Below are 19,416 nucleotides of genomic sequence, written 5' to 3' on the forward strand. Positions count from 1 at the left end.
AACTGATCAACTCGTCAACCCCTTCTCTGAAGAATGCCCTTGGTATTTATAAAGCATCCATGGTGAAAGAGGGCTTCTCTCTCATGGTTGTACAGATGGGACGGCTTTAATTCCTAACTGATGCAACGAATAATTGTCACCGAAAAGCTGAATGTACTTGTGATCGTTATCGGCTGTCAACTTAATTCGGATTCGACTGTCATCAGCTTGCTGTCCCATCGCACTTAATTAGCCTTTCACCCAGATGCGCCCACCATGTTGTGCTGACCAAGTTGCGGCGATCCTTCTCGGGCGAATGTTTGCAAACAAAACCATCGTAAAGCCTTGCGGTGAAGTTGCGCTCAACCAAAGATTTCCTATGATCACAATTCTTGCATTGTGTCAATGCATATTCTGCACAAAAATACAAAAATCAATTGTTCTAATGCGATGGACGCATGTGACCGCAATATTATCAAATTGATGCTTAATGGACGCAAATTAACATATTTCATCAACACAATCCAACATTGTTAAAGAACTTAGTACTATGATAACGTGCATTTATGCCCGTTATCAGCATTATGCTTATACTTTCCCTAAGATCACATAGTGCTTGGCCACTGTAGATCCCTCCAATTAAACATGGTATCGTGAAGATTCCTAGGTCGCACATTTTTTGTGGGATTATAGCATTTTGCGTTGCGGCCACTATTGCGATCTTGTCTTCATCATTTTGTTTCTCTTTCAATCTTTGCGGCATTGCTGGTGGTTGGACTTCTTCTGCCTCAAGATCTAGAGGCTTGAGGGTGGATGCAACTTCAGGGTTCATTTTCTCGGGCTTTCCCGAACTATAGGTCAATGGGTCCTCGGTTGTCACCGCATTTAAGTTGGTCGCAATGGGTTCCTCCCTTACTTCCACAGTCATTTTGTTGCTTAGCACGGAAACTGTTAAGCATTGTTCCTTCCCGGTACGCCTAGCATTGCGACGAAGCTCAATTGAGCTCGGCAACGCTCCTTGCGGTCTATTCTTCAGCTCGCCCGCAATTTTCCTAATTGAATTTCGAGATTTCGAATGGATGTTGCTTGATTCTAAAGCACTGATTCGTTTTTCTCAATGTACTACTTCAACAAGCTCTCTAAGGACGAAGATTGTGGTGTTTGCGAGCTGTTAGCTTGACTATGCGTTGGACCGTTGTTTTGTGGGAAAAATCCGGGTGGCCCTCCTTTTTGCGCCACAGGTTGGAAGTTTTGTTGTTTATTTTTCCACGCAAAATTTGGGTGGTTTCTCCACCCGAGGTTATATGTGTCGGAATAGGGATGTTCTTTATGAAGCACATTGACTGCGGGTTTGCTGGGCATTCATCCATCGAATGAGCGTCTCCATAGATGACACAACTTGCGGTCATTTGAGCAATTGCGTTGACCTACCCTTGCTTCGCTCCCATGTTATTAATTGCGATGCCTTGAATCAAACTCACCATCGCGTTCATCTGATTTTGCAGGGATGCGATGGCCTCGTTGGTTACATCATTATCTTTAATTCTTAATCTTTGATCGTTTTCCCGCCAATCCTCGTGACTTTTGGAAATGCGATCAAGTATACTCTTTGTCTCCTCATATGTTTTGTCAAGCAGACCACCAGCTGCTACCGCATTGGCAGCGGTCTGCGAAGAGGGATTTAGTCCTTGGTAAAAAAATCTCCATCTACAGGCAGTCTGATAAGCCATTATGTGGACAGTCTCTTACCAGCCGCTTAAACCTCGCCTAAGCATCGCTGAGCAATTCGTCATCTTCTTGTTCAAAATTTGTTATTAATTTCCTTCTCCTGGCATTCTCGGTTGGTAGGAAATGCTACTTCATAAATTTTTCCACCACTTGTTCCCACGAAGTTATCTCTCTACATTCGAGAGAATATTCCCATTTTCTTGCCTGATCACACAAAGAAAATGGAAACGGAGTTAGTCAAACTTCTTCGGTAGAGATATTTGGGAACAAAAAAGTTTTGGAGATCTCTATGAAGCTCCGGAGGTGGGCGTACGGGTCTTCGCCACGCCTTCCTTCAAACTACCCAACAACTTGAATCATCTGCAACATTACCGGCTTCATTTCAAACCTCGATCCATCTAACACTGGCCTCATGATTCATGGAGAGAAATCATAGAGGTTGGGCGACGCATAGTCTCGAATGGGTCTATTGCGGTCATTCGCTAGAATGATGGGTTGGCCATTATATTGTTCGCATTCGCGGCCCTTTTTGTCGATTGTTCCGTCATTCTTGGAGTTATGTCTTGTTGTTGGTGGTTGTCTCTCAGTCTTCGTCTAAATGTCCTCTAAATATCCGGGTCGTAATTCGCCAGAGATTGAGAGTCTGCAAAGAAATATAAAAAATTATTGTTAGCACACTATTTTGCCGAAGTCCCCGGCAACGACGCCAAAAACTTGATGCGTTATTTTATGAAGTGAAATTATGGAGGAAATGAGATGGTGAAAATGCGTTGAGCACTCAAGTTTTCTCAGTGGAATCCAAGTGTAAATCCCACTGAGTTTCCTGGTAAGTTCAGGGTCGAACTCAGGGACTTGGGAAAATAGGTTGCGGTGGTAATTTTTAGGAAAACTTTGCTGTAACGAAATAAATCAATAGTTGTTGAGGTTGTTGTTTGCGGTAATGAAAAATAAACAAATGCGACGGAGTTTGAAAATAGTTGAAAAAACGGAAGATGCGATGAGTATGTGGTGAACGAGTTGAGAAAAGTTTCGGCTAACACTTCCTAGGATGCGTTCATGCTATGCGATCATGAAACATGCATACAACAGTAAACCACCACTCGGTGCGAATGCTACTTCTAAGGCTAGAACGCATGCGATATATGCGATACGTCTATAGGACCTACACATAAGCCTCTATTCTTATTTATGCAATGACAGAATGACACACACATAAATAAGGCGACCACATAATATCATTCTTATCTCTAGGATGCATGTGATGCAGGTTGGCAAACAGAGTTTATCTCTAAGTCCCTATCTCTTGTTTATGCAGTTCTAATCTGACTCTTCCGAGCCTAGATTCTAACCTGACCTTCCCAAGCCTAGATCCTGTCCTTAGACTACCCTCCCGAGTATCTCTAATGGACGAATGAAGCACACATAATACAAGATAATCGCATAGAATGAAGATCTTAGGTCATGTTAGCTTCGTTCTTCTCAACCCATTCGACTAATTTAGCTACTCACGTGTGCTAAGAGAGTGAACAGATGTAGAATAAGAATTTCCATTGTATAAACATAAAGATGAAGTACAAGACAACAATGCAAGAATAGAATAAAGAGCCTGGTAGCAATCTCTTGTTTTCTAGGCTTTTACACTTGTCTTTTCTACTCGTGTTCAAAAGATATTCTCGCTCTCGCTAGAGTTGGCCCGCTCTCTGCTTCTACGCCTCTGGGTTCTCTCTCAAGTTGCCCTGAGCGATATTTCGGCGTATCGGCTCTTCTCTTGCTCCGCCTTAAAATAAAAGGGAAAACTATGGAAAAGGCTAAATTCTGTAGAAATTTATCTAAGTATTCGAACTCCTTTTCTGAGGTTGCCTTCTATATTTATAGAGCTTCGAGGTGAAGGTGGCTTCTTTCTTATGATTGCACAGATGGGATGGCTTTAATTCCCTGACTGATGCGCCAAATATTTGTCACTGAAAAGCTAAATGTACTTGTTATCGTTAGTGGCTGTCAACTTAATTCGGATTCGACTGTCATCAGCTTTCTGTCCCATCGTGATTATTTATGCCTTTCACCCAGATGCACCCACCAAGTTGTGTCGGCTCTATGCGGCAATCCTTCTTGAGCAAATGTATGCGAACACAGATCACCACGAAGCAACACAGGCCTTGCTGTAATACTGCGCTCAACCATTGAATTCTTGAGATCGCGCTTCTCGCCCTGCGTTAACACATATTTTGCATAAAAATACCAAAGTTAACTGTTCTAATGCGATGAACGCATACGACCGTAATGTTATAAACTTAATGCTTTTTGGACGCAATCTAACATGTTTTATCAACGCAACCCAGCATTGTTTAAAAACTTAGCACTATGATAACGTGCATTTCTACCTGTTATCAGTCACCACTGTGCCTGATTTCTTGGCCTCACGCCGAGTGGTAGAAAACACCCTACCCTGCTGCTGCTGACGACTCGGGCCTCCCTAAAACGAGCTTATGGGCTGGCCCCGGAGTTCAGACACGTTCCTCCTTGGGCATTTCTCTAACATATGCCCCTTCTAGCCACATCGAAAACAGACCCCAAAGCCGGCTAGGCATCGTCCCTAGTGTTGCCTACCACAAGTAGTACATATCGTGTCACACCCCGCTCCAGACCACCCTCTTAGCCTAGAGAAGAGCATGACTGCAGCAGTTATCAACCCTTGGGCTGACACTTACTGCCTAAAAACTCTTGCGGAATAACTCTGATACCTGCAACGGGACGTCTTTAGGCCTATGATTTATTAATTTAGAACATAAGATGTTTAGAGTCATTACAAAACTAAAGTCCCAAAACCCACAAACCCTAGTCCCTATATGAACAATAGTAACATGTGTACAATATTAACAGTAACCACCTAGCAAACGGTTACAAGTCTTTTAGTCCTTTAGTGGTAGGGCAGATACTGAGCTACCTTCAGAGGATTTGACCGCTACCTGTGGGGGGGAGGGGGGGGAATAAAATGTTTGAAAACGGGGTGAGCTTACGCCCAGTGAGTGACCGAGAAAACATAGTAAATTCTCATGCATAATTTCAGTAAATAGTTTTAACTGAAACATAAACTTGCAGCATAAACATTTGACATATAAAGCTGTTTTAATCACAAAACAGTAAAATCATTTCTCAATTCAAAGTACCCCTACTATGGGTAAAATAACCCCAACACCAACTACTAGTCCAGAGAGAACCCTTTTGCTCAATCTCTGACTTTATTCACCTGTGGCCACACTATGTACCCTCACACATTAGGTACTTCTGCTCAGATACCTTCTCCATGTTCTTTAGTATCGAGCTACGAGGATACCTTCTCAAACGTTCTTCAGTATCCCTTTGGCTTGGTACCTTCTCAAACGTCCTTCAGTACCAATAGATACCTTCTCAAATGTCCTTCAGTATCTAGTTGGGCAGATACCTTCTCAAGTATCCTTCGGTATCGCATTTTACCAAAACTATTCATAAACGACTTTTCTCTTTAAAGCATGTAAAGTATAACACATATAAAACATGGCTTTAAAGATGTTAACACATGTTGGATAAAATCAATACATATAAATAGTTTTTCAACAATATGCATGCGTTCAAAACACAATTGAAAATTTGCTTGGAAACCACTTCATAAAACTAGTAAGCATGAGAATATTTTTGAAAACATGCTTTCTGTAAAACGTTGTAATCAAACAGTTTAAGTAAAACATTTTAGCCACTCACCTTGATTTCTTAGGAGCTTTTCACTCTAGTAGCTCCTCGGGCTCCTTTTCACCCCTAGAATCCAGATTCAACTTACAGATTAGATTACTCGTAGTTTTGAACCTTATTTGAAACTACTTTCTTCTAAAAACTTATTCTAAATTTTCTCAGGAAGCTTACCCTAAAATTTCAGCTCAGAACTTCTCGTGGTTTGGCCGGAATCACAGAATCTTCAAGACTGGCCCAAACTGATTCGACAGTCTGACCCTTCTGCCTTCTTTTCAATCTCTTGCCCGGTTTCTTTGAGCATTTTCCTCCGAAAGCCCTACTCTAAAAACTAGACTTCCAAAGCTTTCAAATGGATTTAAAATAACTCCAAACTCGTGAGTATATTGGGAGATCTTCTCGTCCAAAGTTTATGCGTTCTCCCCAACCCTTATTGTCCACTATTCTACTCTCCCTCTCTTTTTACGAATTTTATGATTTTGTGATTTGAAAATGAAATCCCAAAACTCTATTTATAGGCGTACAAATCTCTCGTGGTGTTGACAGCACCTACTTGGCTGCATGACCAAGTGTTTATTTCTCCCCTTATCAACGCAAGCTTGCATCACCTTGTCCTAAGTTGTTTTCTCCATAAGCGTCTGCCAAATTTCCTTAGCCCTTAAGAATTTCTCTTATGAAGACACTTCATTTTGGCTGACGTTTGCCCTTGCGTCTTCAACCTTTGTATGTATTCAATTTAGGGTTTTCATTGTATAATCTACAAGAACGCGGCCAAATTCAACGCATAGATACCTGCTCGACCGTTTGATGCACAGACGAGTTCCTTCGATCGCGTGGGCATGACGTTCAAATGCAGCACCGGACGAGGCGTACGGGCTGCTCTCACTCTCTCCACTCTCAGTGGTGTCGCTCTCTCCCACTTTCTCGCTCTCTCCAATCTCGCTAGTGTCGCTCTCTCCCACTTTCTCGCTTAAAATCTCGCTCTCTCCAATCTCGTTGGTGTCGCTCTCTCCCACTTTCTCTCCCATTTTCTCTCCAATCTCGCTCTCTCCCATTTTCTCTCCTATTTTCTCTCTAATCTTGCTCTCTCCCATTTTCTCTTCAATCATGCTTTCTCCCATTTTCTCTCCAACTTTCTCTCCAATCTCGCTAACCTTTTTGTTAGCTACTGTGAACAATGTTCTCCGTGCACATCTACACATTTTTTCCAGATTTTTCCCCAAAATAATTTCATATCATTCCACACTAGCTCAATCTACTTATTATACAAATTTAAATACGAAAACACACTTAAGTAGAAAATTAAGACAAATTTAAATAGGAAAACACACTTAAGTACAAAATCAAGATTCGGGGTTCACATTTACCTCCTCCTTATAAGAATTTCGTCCTCGAAATTTCGCTACAAGTTCGTCAGTTAAACAAGTGCGGATACTTATTTCTGATTTTCTCTTCAACTTCCCATGTTGCTTCTTCTGTAGCATGATTTTTCCATAGCACCTTTACTAATGGGATTTCTTATTTCTTAAGACCTGTTCTTTTCTGTCAAGAATCTCCACTGGTTCCTCTTCATACGACAAATTCTCTTTTAACTGTACCAGTTGCTCAAATAATATATGAGTAGGATCTGGCACATACTTTCTAAGTATTGCCACATGAAACACATCATGAACACGAGATAAATCTGGAGGTAAATCCAGTCGGTACGCCATTGGGCCAACTCTTTCTATTATCTCATAGGGTCCAATATGTCTCGGGCTTAATTTCCCTTTCTTACCGAACCTGAGTACTCCTTTCCACGGAGATAATTTCAGAAATACTTTATCACCCACTTCAAACTCTAATTCTCTTCTCCGCTTATCGGCATAACTTTTCTGCCTATCTCGAGCCGTCTTAAGATTATCTCTTATAATTTTAATGTTATCTGATGTTTGTTGTACAAGTTCTAGACCTAGCAATTTCCTTTCACCCACTTCATTCCATCATATCGGAGTCCTACATGGTTTCCCGTATAGTGCTTCATATGGTGCCATCCCGATACTAGAATGGTAACTGTTGTTATACGCAAATTCGATTAACGACAGATGCGTATCCCAACTGCCTTTGAATTGCAGTACACACGCCCTCAGCATGTCTTCCAATGTCTGGATTGTCCACTCAGACTGACCATCCGTCTGTGGATGAAAAGCTGTACTAAAATATAACTTGATCCCTATATCTTTCTGCAAACTAGGCCAAAACTTTGATGTAAATCTGGAGTCGATCCGATACATTTGAAACTGAAGCTCCAAATTGACTTACGACTCGATCAACATACACCTTAGCTAGTTGGTCCAGGGTATAAGTGACTTTAACAGGTAAAAACTTAGCTGTTTTTGTCAATCTATCCACAATTACCCATATACCATCATAGCTCGCTGATGTCCTAGGTAATCCATACAGGAAATCCATCGTGATATGTTCCCACTTCCATTCTGGTACTGGGAGTGGATTTAGTAGTCCTACTGGTCTCTGTCTTTCTAGTTTAACTTGTTGACATATTAGACACTTGTCAACATACTCCGCTATTTCTCTTTTCATACCACGCCACCAGTACGATCTCTTTAATGTTCTGTACATCTTCGTACTGCCTGGATTCATAGCATATGCCGAACTATGCGCTTCTTCTCGGATACCTTGTTTAAGTGTTAAGTCCTTAAGTACGCAAATCCTACCCTTCTTTAGTAGCACTTTGTCAGCTCTTAATTGATAGTCGGTCCTCAATCCTTTATCTACTTCTTTAGCTAACTTCTGAAGATCAAAATCCTTTAACTGTTCCCATAGAATATCTTCTACGAGCGTAGGACGCACTTGAAATAAAGCTAGTAATCCTCCCTTTCGATCGATTGATAATGCCGCCCTAGCATTGTACAACTCATGAATCAGTGTACCCTTCACTGAGTTAATACTAGCTTTAGCTGATCTAGTTTTTCAACTTAAAGCATCAGCTACCACATTTGTTTTACCTGGATGATAGTCAATTATACAGTCATAATCTTTAATCAATTCGAGCCATCTTCTCTGTCTTAGGTTTAGTTCCTTTTGATCAAAGATATGCTTAAGACTTTTATGATCCGTAAATATATGACATTACTCACCAAACAGGTAATGTCTCCACAATTTTAGAGCTAACACAACTACTGCTAACTCATAAGTCGTGTGTAGGGTAATTACATTCATGCTTCTTTAACTGTCGCGATGCATAGGCTACTACTTTTCCCTCTTGCATTAGCACACATCCTAACCCTTGTCGGGATGCATCACAATAAACTTCAAACTCCTTACCAGGTGTAGGTAGAGTTAATACTGGTGCTGATACTAACCTTTGTTTCTGCACTTGGAAACTATGCTCGCATTCTGGCGATCATTCAAACTTTGCATCTTTTCTAGTCAGGTTTGTCAATGGAAGACCTATCTTAGAGAAACCCTCCACGAATCTCCTATAATAACCTGCTAAACCAAGAAAATGTTTAGCTGGTGATGAAAATCTCGGTCCTTGCTACCTCGGTGGCTACTAGTTTAGGAGCAAAGTGGGACAGCTTATCAAATTCCTATTCACACTCCTCCACCGACATAACTCCCTGTTTCAAGTTTAAGAATTCTGCCTACTTGTTGTACCGGGCGTTGGCCAAAAAATACTTCTCATAAAAGCACTCCTTGAACTGCTCCCAGGTTGCAAGTTTCCCACCAGTATCAATCATTTTCTCTGTTGAATGCCACTAGATTTCTGTGTTGCCAGTCAACATGAAAACTGCACATTGGAGCTTGTGCTCTTCCGGGCACCTCATAAAATAGAAATCGTCTCGATAGATGATAACCACATTTCTGCTTTGGTGGGTCTCCCAACGATCCATCAAAGGAACGAGGGTCAAACTTCCTGAAATCCCTCAAATGTTTAGCTGGTGACGAAAATTAGTGAACACAATATGCGATGCATGTCTTAAGGTATGCGTTTATACTCATGCATCGGTGGTCATGCGTTGGAATGAAACTATGCATTAACGAATCTATGCGATGACCATGCGTTCCCGTCACAAGTTTTCTTGTGCTCACGCCAAGTATAATGCAAACGCAAGTTTCTCGGGTGATCCGAGGTCGAACTTAGGGACTTGTAACTAAATGCTATACGGTAATGTGTTTGCGGCAGATAAATAAAAGAATGATGGAGGGTATAAGCTACAAACTACTCCTACTCCTAACAGACAAAGCATTGGAAGTATGAATGAGAGGTAGAGACACGACAACTGTTGGCGCGTAGTAAATGGATGGATAAAATAGATAAAAATGTGAGGATGTCTTCATCGCAACCCTTAAGGTTGACCGCAAGGGCAACCCCAGCCAACGCAAGCTATGCGATCATGCTACACACACTTGAGCCTATTTCTAGGATGCATGCAATGTATATGCGAAGTGTCGAGAGGCCTTATTCCTAAGTCTCTATTCCTGCTCATGTGCTCCCACACATAAACAAGATGACCGCATACCACCGTATCCTACTTCTTGGACGCATGCAATATCCTCTCCGTAGGGTGCATACGCTGTGTAATAGCAAACGAAGCTTATTCCTAAGTTCCCTATTCTTGCTTATACGTTCCAATCCGCTCTCTCGAATCTTAGATTTGGTTTTTAGAATACTCTCTCAAGTATGCCTAAATGATGAGTGATGCACTCATAAGACAAGGTAATCGCAATAACCTAGTTGACGTAAGATTATTCCTATCTCTAATGAGTACTTGCTTACATTGCTTAATGCAACCAACCACTTACCCTCCTAGGCAGCTAGTTGTTGCTAACTTTACTCATAAACAAGTGTTGTGTCCACCTATAGACAGGCATTGCTACAGCTTCACACTAAGCAAATAAGGTTTTCTTACAACACTCACGCAACGCACACCTCCCGGTGGTTTGCTACATGCTTCATATTCCTATGCCATATGATTAAGTATGCAATACTCTAACAGCCTCACTAAGTGATGCAATGAAGATTAAGGATACTAAGTAATGAAGATGGAGATGGAATCGAAGGAAATTTAGAAATGCATTGAACACACAATGTATTAATTTCTTAATCCAAAATGTAATACAATACAACATGAGAAAAGAAGAGAAAATGAAAGGACCAGCTGGAAGCAATGTCCTACTTCGAACAGATGTGTGTCAAGGCTGCTAGTGGTGCCATGGATGGGTGGTAGAGCTGACTCTCTCGAGATCTAACTCTGTCGAAGGCTCCGGCCGTCACTTGAAATGGATGAGGAGATGAAGAACTCTCAAGCTTTCTTCTCATGCGTTAGTCTGGATCACATGGATCCACCCGAAGGTAGGAAACCTTGGATGAAAACCTTGGATGATTTGAAATTCTGCTCAGTGGCCTCTATTTATAGAGCTGGATCACTGACAGCATTAATGACCTGCTCTGATTCTAACATTCGCGACGCGTTGGTCCTTTTCTGAATCTCTGCTGCTAACAGCGTGGTAGGTGAAATGTCAACATCATCTTTTGATTTTCCCGAGATATGCATTGATGCTTCCATTCCACCAACCTTGCATTCATCCCTCTATTATGGTTATCATCATGTAGCCGCAAACTTGCAATGACCGCATTCGCTTGATTACTACAACTTCTACACAATGATCACAATCTCTTGACGACCACAACTCCTATACGATGGACGTATGCGGTCGACTACCGCAACACCCATGCATTGATCGTATGCGTTCGTCTTTACAATGGAGAATTTCTCTGCATGCGGTCGTCTATGTGATAGCCCAACTTCCGCTTCTGCGTCCACTTTATGCGTTAACTACAAAGATAGACAATTAAATGCATAATAATGCATAATAGTGGGTTAGCCGAGATTCGTAATCCTGAACGACGCAAACTCATTTTCTCATGAATTTCTAACATAATTGTCGCATATTCTACTTAACATCCTTCATAATTCTAAATAAAAGGCCTAAGATGATGTGCATTTCTGCATGTCATCATTAGCCTCAAGAGAAAAGCCCTACATGTCTCTATCCTGCAGTCGGGTCTACTGTAACTGCTCGGGTGGCACCAGTTCCTCCTGAGCCTAGTTCTGGTCAGTCTATCCTGCCATTGTGTTACGGATCAGCTTCTACAGTTTTCCCATTAGGGAGGATGCAATAGCTTCACTAATTCTGGATTCCATTGCCTTCTCATCGACTTGGGCTATAGGTGGATTTGGAGTTGTCAGGACAGTCTGGCTACTCTCAGCTCCCTCTTCTTGCAGCCTTCCTCTAACAGTCTTTCTTGTTCTAGGTTTAGGTGTCATGTCCTGTCATGAACTCATAAATTAACTATCTATCTCTGGGTCTTTCTCATAAATCATGATATTAAAACACTACATCACTAATCTCATATATGCACTGAAAACTTACATTAGTACGAAATACCTGGCGATGACGAGGAATCTGTTGCTGGGCCACAGGGACTATCTAGACTTACATAGTAAGTCAGTCTACAAAATCCAAAATATGGGCTCTGATACCAACTGTAACGACCCGACCCTCTAGGACTTAAGCTAGGCCGTTACTAAATACATGCATGCACGGAACTTAAAACGACACTCTTTTATGGTGAAATAAATGCTAAATAAATAAGGTAAGTTCAAAAGTCCTTTATTAAATGCAAATATTAAAAACAACAATAGGGTACCCATAAATCATAAATGTTAATAAATAAGTTTGAAAACAATTCTTAATAGTAGGTTTCAAATATCAAAACTGAAAGTTAAGCAAAACATGAAAGGAAATCTAAGTCTCATGTGCAGAAGCATAAAACTGGTCCCAGTGGCTCGAGCATGAATTCCGCTTGTCCATTACCGGTGCATCTCTACCTTCACCTGAAACAACAACATGAGAAAGAATAAGTATAAAATACTCAGTAAGTAACCCCATTAATGGGGTCAGATTAGGCATCTATGTCCTCTACATGCCTACCTCTGGTGGAACATATAAACCGCCCTAATCCTCATGGGACACTGATGCGTTATTTTATGAGGTGAAGTTATGGAAAGAAATGTGGTGATGGAAATGCGTTGAGCAACAAGTTTTCTTAGAATAATCCAAGTATAAATTCCATTGAGTTTCCTAGTAAGTCCAGGGTCGAACTCAGGGACTAAGGAAAATGGTATGCAGTGATAATTTTCAAGAAGATTTTGCGGTAACCAATCAATCGAATAGTTGTTTTGGGTTGTTGTAGCAGTGTAAAATAAATGTATGTGGCGGAGTTACAAAAAAAGTTGATAATACGGAAGATGCGATGAATATTCAGTGAACGGGTTGAGAAGGGGTTCAGCTAACACCTCCTAGGATGCGTTCATGTTATGCGATCAGGCAACACCCATACAATAGCAAATCATCTCTCAATGCAGATGCTACGGCTTCTAGTACTAAAACGCATGCGATATATGCGATAAGTCTATAGGACCTACACATAAGCCTCTATTCTTATTTATGTGATGACAACATGACATACACACAAATAAGGAGACCACATAATATCATAACCTATCTCTAAGGTGCATGCGATGCAGGTTGGCATAGCTTATCTCTAAGTCCCTATCTCTTGTTTATACAGATCTAATCTTGCTCTCTCAAGTCTAGATTCTAACCTAGCTCTCTCAAGTCTTAGGTTCTTTCTTTAGACTCTCTCTCGAGTAGCTCTAAAGGGGTGTTGGGCACAGCATAAAACAAGATAATTGCATGCAATGAAAATCCTAAGTCATGTTAGCTTAGTTCTTCTCAACCTATTTGATAAATTTAGCTACTCATGCATGCTTTTAAGAGAGTGAACAGATGTAGATAAGCAAGTTCCATTGTATAGATATAGAGTTGAAATACAAAATAACAATGCAAGATAAGAATAAAGAGCATGGTGGCAATCTCTTGCTTCCAAGGCTTTTACACTGTCTTTTCTACTCTGTTCAAAAAATAGTCTCGCTCTCGAGAGAGTCGGCCCGCTCTCTACTTTTCCACGAGTCGGCCCGCTCACTTCCAATTATCTCTTCTTCCACCCGTTCTTCTATTTTCTTTTGTTGTCGATTTTTTTTTTAATTTTTCCGCTTCCTTTTTTCTTTCTTTTCCTTTTTTTTTCCTTCTTTTTTTTCTTATTCATTTTCTTCTCCTTTTCACCCACGTTATTTTTTGTTTCTTTCTTTTCTTTCGATTTTTTTTCTTTTTTTGTTTTCTTCTTTTTTTTTTTTCTTAAAACTAACTTGCCTCCTTGCCCTTTTTTTTATAAGGGCTAGAATTACTAGTAACCTGCACTATAAGGGGCCAAAATGTGGGTTTTTTCCGTTTTTTTTTTTTCATATGTATATGTACATATAATTATATATTAGCAGGGGACATTTGATATGTGACTACCAGCTCTGCCAGCAATGATCTGACTCCTGCTAGACACAGCCCCTATGTGGGCGACTTTGTAGCGTGTAGGGGTAGTCGCCAGTTCCGCCAACAACAATTGTACTCCTGCTAGACATAGTCTTTATGTGGATGACTGTGTAGCCTACAGGGGTGGTCGCCAACTCCACCAAAAATGATCTAACTTCTGCTAGGCACAGCTCTTATGGGCCGACTGTGTAGCCTATAAGGGTGGTCACCACCTCAGCCAACAACGATCTGGCTCCTGCTAGACACAGCCTCTATGTGGGTGACTGTGTAGCCTGCAGAGGTGGTCGTTAGCTCCACCAATAATGATCTGACTCCTGCTAGACACAACCCCCATGTGGGCGACTGTGTAGCCTGCAGAGGTGATCGCCAACTCCCAACGATCTGACTCCTACTAGACATAACCCTTATATGGGTGACTGTGTAGCCTGCAGGGGTGGTGACATGCCAATAACGATCCGACTCCTGTTAAACACAGCCCTTATGTGGGTGGCTACATAGTCCACAAGGGTAGTCGCCAGCTCCGCCAACAACGATTTGACTTTTGCTAGACACAACCCCTATGTAGGTGACTGTGTAGCCTACGGGGGTGGTTGTCAACTTTGTCAATAACGATCTGACTCTTGCTAGATACAACCCTTATGTGGGTGACTACGTAGTCTGCAGTGGTGGTTGTCAACTCCACCGCGCTTATTATACATTTATTTACTTAAGCAATTTATTACTTTCCTCTTTTTTTTTTTTTAGAGCATGGCAAGTGATACTTTATTTATTTACTTTTTAAAACCAATCCACTTTCGTCATGGTGTGATTCACAGAGCATCTCAACCCAGAAGAAAAATGTTTAATCACGTTAAAAGATGAAGGTCAATCTCCTGAGAGTGGACTTATCCTTCCCGTGGGAGAGGCGGTGCCAGGCGAACCAAGCTTCATTTCTCATTTAAGGCGGAGCCATACCAACATTTTTTAAGAGGGAGCAAAGCTACACCAGGGGAAGGAGTGAAGTTGCACTAGCATTTTGGAAAAGGACCAAAGCCTCACCAACATCTTTTGGGGAGGAAGCAAAGTTGCACCAACAATTTGGAGAATGAAGGAAGTTGCACCAATATTTTCAAGAGGGAACGAAGCATCCAAAGCTGACTTCCAAGAGAAAGTGGTGAAGCCTTCAAACTTGAAGATGGAAGAGCATGGATGAAACCTCTAAACTTGAAGATGGAGAAGCATCAACAGAGCCTCTGAACTTAAAGATTGAGTGAAATCGACGAAACCTCTAAACTTGAAGATGGAAGAGCATTGATGAAACCTCTAGGCTTAAAAATGGAGGGGCACCGACGAATCCTCTGAACTTGAAGATGGAGAAGCATCGACAAAACCTCTGAACTTGAAGATAGAGGAGCATCAACGAAACCTCTGAACTTGAAGATGGAGGGGCACCGACGAAGCCTCTAAGCTTGAAAATTGAGGGGCACCGACAAAGTCTCTGAACTTGAAGATGGAGAAGCATTGACAAAACATCTGAACTTAAAGATGGAGGAGCATCGACAAAGTCTCTAAGCTTTAAATTTGATGAAGTACTAACAAATCCTTCAAACTTGAATTTTAAGAAGCATCGACGAAGCCCCCAACCTGAATTTAAAGAAGCATCGGCAAAACTTCTAAACTTGATCTTGAAGAATACCAGTAGCTGAAGATGAAGAGTCGAACTATAGATGAGTGATGCTTCCAACTTGAAGTAAGCAACGCCTAACATTACTTTTTTATTTAAGTGAGCAAAAAGATAACTTAATTTTCTAGCGATAACCTTATTGTACACATCCAACCTGTGTAGCATCGTGCAGACAGTATGCGTCTTCAATTTATTGCATTGCCCCTAGTAGGGATGAACAATTTAATTTGTTGTGTTGCCCCCAGTAGAGATGAACATCTTCATTTTGTTATGTAGTGCCACACGTAGAGTGATTGTGGTACCTTTTTTTGATGAACTGAACTTAAATTTCTTTTAAGTTGCCTATGTACCCTTGAAGAAAGGGATCAAGTCATGACGTAGTTTTTTTTTTTTTTTTTTTTTAGTTGTTCACCTTTTAAGCTCATATGGCCAGGAGCAACATGCAGTTTAGGCTCTTGCGATGAGGAGCTTCTACATTTAAATTTCAGAAGCTTTAATTTCATCATGGCTTTGATCATCCTCTTCATTCGTAGGATTCTTCAATATGATGTGGCTTCACCATCAAGGAACGTTCTGCATAGACAACTTCCTCTTCGTGCATGAAGGAACACGACTGGGAATCTTCTCACCATTGTTTTCTTCATGAAATGATGTTGCCTTCAAAATTTTCATCCTTCCTTTATGTTGATCGCTTGTTGTCTTGAGATGATCAAAAGCAGATGTTGAAGGTCGATCTTTCTTTGATGTGGAAGTACTTAGTCTTTTGAAAGCTGAAGTTCGAGTGGAAGTAGTCGTTGGATATTGGTCTTCTTCTCCTATCGTGGCCATACTCAATCTTGGAAAGAATGAAGATCGAGCACTTGAAGGCTTAATACGATCGAAGACAAAAGTGCTTTGCTCTATTTCTCCTGAGTCGTCAACTTCTACAACAGTTATATGATTGTTATCGACTTCCGCTATGCCAACAGCGTGACAAGCAATAACTTCTAATACTTCCTCTGAATGATTGTCGAGGAAACTTCTTGGGAGGAATTCTGCAAGTTACTGATCGTCGAAGTTGGGGGAAGTCCTTGTCTTCTTTCTGCATGATCTTAGATTTCCATGCCTTCTTTGTTCTTTTCTTCTTTTAAGTCTTGCTTCCTCTTCTGTAATTTTGACGAAAGTGCAACTTCATTTGGGTGGAATTCGACTTTCCTCTCTTTTGAGTCACAACGATCCACCTATTGTCGTTATCTTCAATAGACGCATCTCTCTTTTGGGAGTCTATCGTTTAAATCTCTTTTTGGAACCAAAAACCTATAGGCTTGAAGGTCCCAAGCTGGATTAAGCTTTCTCTCTGATCATAAAACGTAGTTGACATAGGAACATGTTCGTTGATTTCGTGATTCGAGCTTAGGAGTGTATTGTATGAAGTAATTGGAAAAATAAGTGTAAATGTGAATGATGCGTCGATGCGTTTATGATGCGTTAGTGACGCGTTGATGCATTAGTGATGTGCGATGGGACGCATGACACTCCTCTATAAACCTTCAAGTTTTCTTAAATCAGATCCAAGTATAAATCCAACTCAGGTTCCTAGTAAGTCCAGGGTCGAACTCAGGGATTCAGATTAAAGCTAACGCAGACCTTGCGTTGTAACTGTTGTAGAGATATCCTAAGTGTATGTAGAAATGAGTTATTTACACTAAGTTGTTGTGTGTGTGTGCAAGAAGATACAAAAAGGTCGAGTAGAGAATGATGAGTCGTGTGAAAATGGAATTTAATGCAAGTGATATGCATCGATCTAAGTTGGATGTACACAAACAAGAATATGATGCGAATGAGATGACTTGTTTATATCCGTTTATGCATTAGACTCCATTCGACACTTCCCAATGCGAATATCATACAATACCTATCTTTAGGATGTAAGCATCAAACACAGGATGCAATAAAACACCAGTGCGTCTATCTCTAGATATACTAGGCGTTTCTAACTTTATGTTGGCTTACTTATTCTTTCGAATAGTTTAAGCTAAAGATGCTTTTACCAATTGATTTAGTTGGCTTAAACGTTCGAAATGGAATTTTGCATGAAGTTATAGATGCATCCAACATAAACAAGAAATAAACAATGGCAAAGTATGATAGATCAAATATATGAATTTATAAAGAAATTGATTGTCTTTACAAAACCAATACTTAATAAAATGAAAAGATGAAAGCGATAAGTAAGATGAAATGAAGGAGTCAAGTCGCAGAGTACAATCTCTTGTCCTCTTTGGCTCAATTCTAGTCGTGTACAACCACTTGTGTAAGAATTGGAAGAAATGTCTCTCTCGAGCTCAGCTTCCTCCGCTCCTTGATTGGCGATGGTGGTGGTTCTTTTCCCTCTTGTTCTTCTCGGCACCACAGCACAGCTTTAAAGATCTAAGATTCTAAAAACTAAGCTCCAAACTTAAAACTGAAGAAAAACTCTTTCCATCTGGTGGGATTTCTTCTATTTATAGGCGTCGGTCTTCTCCAACTTGATGATGAGCAGCATTAAATTCATACCCTGGTCGGCCGCCTGACACTTAGATGCTTTTCTGACGCCGCCCGCTGCAGGTGCCCATGTTTTCAAGTGGTGATTTGACACAAACAGCCTGAATCAATGAATCTTACTTGCGTTGAATCCTTCTGACGCATGCCCCATGCGTTAGACTTTGCCTGCGACACTTTTCTTAATCATGCGTTAGCCTTTTGTTGAGATCCTGCAATATCATGCGTTAGTGCCGCAATATTTTAGCAATAAATATTCTTTTGCATGAGTTTGATAGTGTTCGAGTAATTCCATGCATTTTCTCTAAAAGTGATGAGATTTTATCATTAAAGACCCTAATTGTTCCAACTGTTGAGCCACAATAACTTGTATTTTTACAAGTTATCAGAACACTAGAAGTCACCACTACTATAGCGTGATTTTTCTGACCTACTTCATCCAAATCTAGCTCAACCTTCTTTTCACGAGCCTACTTCATAATTCACTCCTTCAGCACGAAGCACTTTTCCACTGGGTGGCTAACAACTCGATAATACTTACAGTAGTTAGGATCATCTACTTTTCCCAATTGTTCTGGTCACTTTCATTTTTGGCAGTTGAATAATTTGTTTCTCTAATAGTTGCTCCAATATGTCGGTGACATCAGAGTCAAAGAATGGATAAACCTTCTTTGTCTTTCTTTTAAAGTTAGGCAACGCTTCTGGCCGCCATCATGCTTTCTTTCAAACTTGGTTTCTTTTCCTTTAGAGGAAAATTTCAGCGGGATCATATTTACGACCATAGATTCTGTTATGGCACTTTCACAATCTTTTCAGTGCCTTTGATTTCTTTCTTATCCTTTCTCTCTACAAGGAGTAGGAAGTCTTTAGTTCCCCTGTTGGCAATGCTCAGCTCCATATCATGAGCACGTGTTGTCAACTCCTCAAACATACGAGGCGTTATCCCTTACAAAATGTAGAGAAGTTCCCCGTGTATGCCTTCGGTGCACATCTCCAATGCAGATAATTCAGTGAGTCTATCTTTGCAATCCATACTCACAGCTCTCAACCGATTGATGTAGTTGATGACTAGCTCTTCCTTCCACTGTTTGGTGTTTGTCAGCTCCATCATGACAGTGCACCTTTTGCTGTAGAAGTAGTTCAGAAATTCCCTTTCTAGTTGTTCTCAACTATCAATCACTTCTGGCTCCAAATTAGTGTACCAGTCAAAAGCGTTCCCTTTTAAGGTTCTGACAAATTGTTTGACTAGCAGGTCTCCATTAGTTCCTGAGTTTTCGCAGGTTTCAATGAAATGAGCAACATGTTGTTTTGGATTGTCTTTTCCATCGAACTATTAGAACTTTGGAGGT

This window comes from Benincasa hispida, chromosome 7 (genome assembly GCF_027475165.1).
Source record: "Benincasa hispida cultivar pf3 chromosome 7, pf3_genome.v1.1, whole genome shotgun sequence".
Lineage (NCBI taxonomy): Eukaryota > Viridiplantae > Streptophyta > Magnoliopsida > Cucurbitales > Cucurbitaceae > Benincasa > Benincasa hispida.